Source organism: Anopheles gambiae, assembly GCF_943734735.2.
Source record: "Anopheles gambiae chromosome X unlocalized genomic scaffold, idAnoGambNW_F1_1 X_unloc_7, whole genome shotgun sequence".
NCBI classification, from domain to species: Eukaryota; Metazoa; Arthropoda; class Insecta; order Diptera; family Culicidae; genus Anopheles; species Anopheles gambiae.
The window spans coordinates 65,001-72,500 of record NW_026902681.1 but is presented as its reverse complement, the minus strand read 5'-3'; the positions used below and the strand labels follow the sequence as shown (position 1 = coordinate 72,500).

Genomic DNA, 7,500 nt, shown 5'->3' with positions numbered 1-7,500 from the left:
CTTTTTTCGGTCACAGAACGGGCGATTTTCGATCGGTTTTCACTGGATGAACGTTCTTTGGCCACCCGCTGGCCTTAAAAACCGCACCCGGCGAGAATCTGGGCAAATTATATCGCTGAAAACAGAGATCCGGCGAAACCTTGGCCCAGTATGGGCTGGATGACGCAAAACTTTTTTCACAATTTTGTGGTTTTTTCATGCGCGGATCACTTCTTTACACCTTTTTTCGTGCTCAGATGCACTGTTTACACTAAAATAGTGCAACTCAGGCACATTTTGGGCACTTTTCGAATTTCTTCTTTAGCACCACGTCACACAAACACACGGTGAGCATTCGCAATAGGCCGATGTCACAAACATTTTCCGCCCGTCGATGGTCACCTAAACTATGGTTACTCGTGTAACGGCACCTTAACGATCGGTCCGTCCGAGCTGTCAGGCCGTTTGACAACCGATGCCTAACTCAGGGGCCGTCAGGGGCCGTACAGTCAACCCACCCAATTTCACCTGGAACCGAATTTTCGTAAATTTGTTCACCGAATAATATTAAATATTATTTCACTTTTTTTCGGTCACAAACGGCCGATTTTCGATCGGTTTTCACTGGATGAACGTTCTTTGGCCACCCGCTGGCCTTAAAAACCGCACCCGGCGAGAATCTGGGCAAATTATATCGCTGAAAACAGAGATCCGGCGAAACCTTGGCCCAGTATGGGCTGGATGACGCAAAACTTTTTTCACAATTTTGTGGTTTTTTCATGCGCGGATCACTTCTTTACACCTTTTTTCGTGCTCAGATGCACTGTTTACACTAAAATAGTGCAACTCAGGCACATTTTGGGCACTTTTCGAATTTCTTCTTTAGCACCACGTCACACAAACACACGGTGAGCATTCGCAATAGGCCGATGTCACAAAAATTTTCCGCACGTCGATGGTCACCTAAACTATGGTTACTCGTGTAACGGCACCTTAACTCAGGGGCCATCAGGGGCCGTACAGTCAACCCACCCAATTTCACCCAATTTCACCTGGAACCGAATTTTCGTAAATTTGTTCACCGAATAATATTAAATATTATTTCACTTTTTTTCGGTCACAAACGGCCGATTTTCGATCGGTTTTCACTGGATGAACGTTCTTTGGCCACCCGATGGCCTTAAAAACCACACCCGGCGAGAATCTGGGCAAATTATATCGCTGAAAACACAGATCCGGCGATTACTTGGCCCAGTATGGGCTGGATGACGCAAAACTTTTTTTTCACAATTTTGTGGTTTTTTCATGCGCGGATCACTTCTTAACACCTTTTTTCGTGCTCAGATGCACTGTTTACACTAAAATCGTGCAATTCTGGCACTTTTTGGGCACTTTTTTCGATTTTCTGCTTTTACACCATGTCACACAAACACATGGTGGGGGGTTCATAGGCAACAAACACAAATGCACGATTTTTGTTGAATTTTCGCCTTAAAAACACTTGATAACGCTCTTAAAGGGTAAATCAGGTGCCCTGAGCACGTTTTTCACACTATTAAAGTCGATTAACGACGATTTTGCACTGTTTTTAAGTCCTTTTTTCGGAGCCCAAACACAACGTGTCGGTACAGTACGACCTCACGTTTGACACTTACAGGGATAACTGGCTTGTGGCCGCCAAGCGTTCATAGCGACGTGGCTTTTTGATCCTTCGATGTCGGCTCTTCCTATCATTGTGAAGCAAAATTCACCAAGCGTAGGATTGTTCACCCTTTCAAGGGAACGTGAGCTGGGTTTAGACCGTCGTGAGACAGGTTAGTTTTACCCTACTGGTGTGTGCTTATAGTCGCTATCTTAACGGAATTCCTGTGCAGTACGAGAGGAACCACAGGTACGGACCACTGGCTCAATACTAGTCCGACCGGACTTTGGTATGACGCTACGTCCGCTGGATTATGCCTGAACGCCTCTAAGGTCGTAGCCAATCCGAGCTGATAGCGCTTCTCAAACCCATTAGGTGTTCGGAAGCTAGCGGGCCTAACAACCCTCTGAGATCCGTTGGAGTCTGCGTCTGCAGCCCGGCGTCTCATCCCGCTATACCTAGGCCGCAACGAGTGGAGTTCGCTGCACGTGTTAGTACCGTAACTGGGAACGCCGTTGGCTTGAGCTCTGCCCAACGTGGATATACCTAGTTTCGACACCTATCAACCGCCCGCAAACGACGGGACTTCAGGCTGGGAGCTGCGAGTTGTAGAGATGCGTTCGCATCGATCCTCTCAGGCGACCCATGCTTGGTGGTTTGTCCGTGTGCCCCTTCCTCGATGTGCGCAAGCTCGTCTTGGTCTGGGGACCACGTCGACACAGGGGATACTTTTGTGAGAGCAAGAGTGTACTTAGTTGAGTGTAGCAAGGGATCGCGTGCCCCTTCCTCGATGGCATAACGAACCATCTTGGTCTGGGGACCGTGGTACCGTGCTCTGGTGAAGCTTGGTGCGTGCTCTTTCCTTGTCAGACGAGTGACTTGACTTGGTCTGGAGACCGTTCCTTAACACTAGTGGACAAGAGCTGGCTACTTCCGTGTCAGACGAGTGACTTGACACGGTATGGAGCGGAACACGTAACACTAGTGAGCTTGTCGGCGTGCCTCCTTCTGGACTTGATTGTCTTGATGTGAGAAACGTGCCGACCAAACCAGTAAGCTTACACACATGCTCGTTACAAGTTGTATAAGTTGATCCGTTTGGGCCGGTTGCCTTGCACATGATGGTGTTGTAGACCATGTTCGGTTAACACGTTGTGTGTCGAGGTGGTCGGCCTTGGTAGTAGGATGTCTTGTGCATGTGACGTGTTGACCTGGTTTGGTCGATGTGTCGTCGTGTACGAGATGACCTACTTACCCGTCAGTTGTCCAAGTTGTGTCATGTGTTGACTTAGTTGACGTGTCATGTGCATGGATGATTGGCGTACGGGTCATGTATGGTGCACTTGCTTCAGTTGAAGGGATGTACTAGTACAGTTATATTAATTGTTTATTTCACGATCTGGTCTTTTGGCTGGATCGCGAAAAAAACGCTAAGTCCCAAATCTTGAACTCGAGAGGAGAGCGCTGATGACAACCTTTTGGACTGGAGCTCCCTAGAATTCGGCCTTTTCCTACTTTAAAGGGATGCACTGTTGTATGTATTGTTTATTCACGATCTGGTCGTTGGATTGGATCGTGAAAAAAAAAAAAAAGCTAAGTCCCAGATCCGGAACTCGACAGGAAAGCGCTGATGGCAAACATTTTGACTAGAAGTCCCTAGAAATCGGCTTTTTCCTTATTGGCATTATGTGGCACGTTTATTGTGGCTAGAACATTAATTATCCACCAAATGGCACCAACGCTTGGCGAAAGTCTCGAAACACTCCTATCCCGACGCACCAGCAACCGCAACACGATGCAAAATAAATTGCACGAGCTACTGATACTTGTACCATGCACGGTACACGGTACCAAAATATACCCCTGAAAGTGTGCAATTTGGTGCTATTCTAGGAAATTTGTTTGGGGAAGCCTAGCTACGCGTGTCGCACGTTGCATGGTCGTCGATCAGAGGCATGCAAAAGCACCTATCTAGGGGAATTACTTTACGTTCTAGTAGCAAGTTCGATTTTCCGGTCTAGCACGGCAGTACGCCTGCATGCATACACTCCATGTACCAAAAATGTATCAACCTAGGCGTTGCTCAGTAGCTTTTGGCGGCACATGTAAAAAGTACTCGAGTTCAGATTCTTGGAACTTTGCGTATTGTTCAAAACTTATAACGAAAACTAAATTATAAATGGGTAAAAGGCTAGGCGTTTCTCAGTAGCTTTTGGCGCCACGTGGCAAAAGTATTCGAGTTCAGATTTCTGGGACTTAGCGTATTTTTCAAACCTGATAATGAAAATTGAAGTACAAATGGGGCATAAGCTAGGCGTTGCCCAGTAACTTTTTTCGCCACATGGAGGAAGTAGTCGAGCTCCAATTTCTGGGACGTAGCGTATTTTTCAATCATAATAAACCAAATCAAACATAAAAATCATGAAACTTACACCACGTCCCTAGGTTGTGCACAAAACGTAACGATAAAGTGCCGGCGAGGTTAGAGGTGCACCAAAATTGTGTACCGATTAGGAAAAGTACTCTATGTTGCTATGACTTGGGTAAAAAGTGTTGATTAACTGCTGGTTACGATAGACAGTTGCTTATCGTACACATCGCAAACGAACACCCCTTAGTGAGCAGTAGCAGAAGTCGATGGAACAAAGCGAATGCATTACAAACTGATCAAGTAAAATAAGGAACGCTACGTACTAGGACTTCTTTCCAAGAATGGTGTCCGCGACGGGAGGGCAAGCGTCCTTCCCAGGTTTCCCTAGTAAACCTTGTATGGTAAACATACCCAAGCGTGTCCGTAAGCACGCAACGATAGTCACGAACGAGCACATACCTAGGGAAAGTACTCTACGTACTAGGACTTCTGTCCAAGAATGGTGTCCGCGACGGTCGGGCACTGTGACGCAATTACCAAATCCTAGAATCGTACAAGCAGTGTGTACAAACATAAACATTAACGCGTTCGCTCGGGCTGCGCCGTCCGTGTTGAACACAAATGCGGGTGATTATATGAGTGGATGGACAAAAACATGCGTGGCGAAGACAATTTTCTGCACGATGTGCACATAGCTCATTTCGTCGTCCCGGGCGAATGGAAAAACACAAAAATCTCGAGTATCTTTCTAGGTTTCTGTTATAAAAGGGCAGGCCAAAAGGTGACCGGTTGAGATGAGCATTTTAAGCATGCAAGCACTTAATTGCAACTTTTCCTACAAAAACTAGGTACGTACACGTAGATTGTATCAACATGGACATCCATGATTGCGTACGCCCGGGCTGCGCCCTCCGTGTTGTACTTTCCCTGATTGGTACACAATTTTGGTGCAAGTGTACCAACATCGACATCTATGAACGCGTACGCTCGAGCTGCACCCTCCGTCTTGTACTTTCCCTGATCGGTACACAGTTTTGGTGCACGGCTATCCCGAAAGGCAACTTGTACCAACATCGACATCCATGAACGCGTACGTAGCGTACTTTCCCTGATCGGTACACAATGTTGGTGCACGGCATAGGAAATGGGCTTAAAATGGTCAAACTCAATCCATTTCCACTAAAGATAGTCAATAACAGCTGTGCCGATGAAGTAGGGCACGATGCAAGTCAATGTTATTTAATGAATTACATGTTCACCATACATTTCAGTACAAAATTGCTCGGTCAGACCTACAAAGTGCTATATCTCGAATACTAAACGTCGCAGATGGGTGTCGTAGAACAATTTTAAGTTCGTCTAACGATTCTACATCCGATTCTGGATAGTGGTTTTTCGACCACTTTTCAACATTTTGTGACACCCCGAACCTAGGGGCAGCTCCCTAGCTTTTTTCAAAAATGTGCACCGAACGGGCCAGAGAGCTCGAGTAGTCGAAAAATTTTTTTTTGCTAAAACCCCTAAAAACGTGTCAGGAACGCACCCTAGATGATGAAAAGTGCAACCAGAATGTCAATCGACAACATTCCCGGGGGTACAAATTTGCTCTACGCGTCCCTAGGTAGGGTACTTTTTCATACAAACATCAAAGTGTACGGTGCACACAGTGCGCGGAACAAAAATTGCTCGGTCAGACCTAGGACGGGCCATATCTCGAATACTAAACGTCGCAGATGGGTGTCGTAGAACAATTTTAAGTTCGTCTAACGATTCTACATCCGATTCTGGATAGTGGTTTTTCGACCACTTTTCAACATTTTGTGACACCCCGAACCTAGGGGCAGCTCCCTAGCTTTTTTCAAAAATGTGCACCGAACGGGCCAGAGAGCTCGAGTAGTCGAAAATTTTTTTTTTGCTAAAACCCCTCAAAACGTGTCAGGAACGCACCCTAGATGATGAAAAGTGCAACCAGAACGTCAATCGACAACATGCCCGGGGGTACAAATTTGCTCTACGCGTCCCTAGGTAGGGTACTTTTTCATACAAACATCAAAGTGTACGGTGCACAAAGTGCGCGGAACAAAAATTGCTCGGTCAGACCTAGGACGGGCCATATCTCGAATACTAAACGTCGCAGATGGGTGTCGTAGAACAATTTTAAGTTCGTCTAATGATTCTACATCCGATTCTGGATAGTGGTTTTTCGACCACTTTTCAACATTTTGTGACACCCCGAACCTAGGGGCAGCTCCCTAGCTTTTTTCAAAAATGTGCACCGAACGGGCCAGAGAGCTCGAGTAGTCGAAAATTTTTTTTTTTGCTAAAACCCCTCAAAACGTGTCAGGAACGCACCCTAGATGATGAAAAGTGCAACCAGAATGTCAATCGACAACATTCCCGGGGGTACAAATTTGCTCTACGCGTCCCTAGGTAGGGTACTTTTTCATACAAACATCAAAGTGTACGGTGCACACAGTGCGCGGAACAAAAATTGCTCGGTCAGACCTAGGACGGGCCATATCTCGAATACTAAACGTCGCAGATGGGTGTCGTAGAACAATTTTAAGTTCGTCTAACGATTCTACATCCGATTCTGGATAGTGGTTTTTCGACCACTTTTCAACATTTTGTGACACCCCGAACCTAGGGGCAGCTCCCTAGCTTTTTTCAAAAATGTGCACCGAACGGGCCAGAGAGCTCGAGTAGTCGAAAATTTTTTTTTTGCTAAAACCCCTCAAAACGTGTCAGGAACGCACCCTAGATGATGAAAAGTGCAACCAGAATGTCAATCGACAACATGCCCGGGGGTACAAATTTGCTCTACGCGTCCCTAGGTAGGGTACTTTTTCATACAAACATCAAAGTGTACGGTGCACAAAGTGCGCGGAACAAAAATTGCTCGGTCAGACCTAGGACGGGCCATATCTCGAATACTAAACGTCGCAGATGGGTGTCGTAGAACAATTTTAAGTTCGTCTAACGATTCTACATCCGATTCTGGATAGTGGTTTTTCGACCACTTTTCAACATTTTGTGACACCCCGAACCTAGGGGCAGCTCCCTAGCTTTTTTCAAAAATGTGCACCGAACGGGCCAGAGAGCTCGAGTAGTCGAAAATTTTTTTTTTGCTAAAACCCCTCAAAACGTGTCAGGAACGCACCCCAGATGATGAAAAGTGCAACCAGAACGTGAAACGACAACTTTGTTGGGGGTACCCTTTTTACTCTACGGGCCACTAGCTTAGGCGCGCCAACAGCGCTTTCCTCTCGGGTTCCCATTTTTTGCCCTCCTGGGATTATGATCATTTACTCATTGCCTACTATAGGGAAGGTACCTTGCTCCGAGGTCAAAAATGAAGATTTCACCAAATCGTAGTTTTAACCTCTATTTAGTCGTAGGAGCATGGTTTGCAGTGTCCGTGGGTCATATAAGCCCCCGTTTGGGTCATACGTCCCCTCCCCGATGAAAATCGTCATATGACTATAGGCCGAACTTATGAAGCAAAAGT

The 7,500-nt window shown here is 46.2% G+C and overlaps 1 protein-coding gene across 1 annotated transcript in view; it reads right to left on the bottom strand.

Moving 5' to 3' along the window:
• LOC133394888 (J domain-containing protein DDB_G0295729-like) overlaps window positions 1–1,625 on the bottom strand; it is a 10,657-nt gene extending 9,032 nt beyond the window's left edge. Inside the window, exon 1 of the mRNA XM_061663243.1 lies at window positions 221–1,625. The gene's annotated coding sequence lies outside the window, so the exon portion shown is untranslated. The remainder of the gene's footprint in view (window positions 1–220) is intronic.
• Between the last annotated feature and the right edge of the window lie 5,875 nt (window positions 1,626–7,500).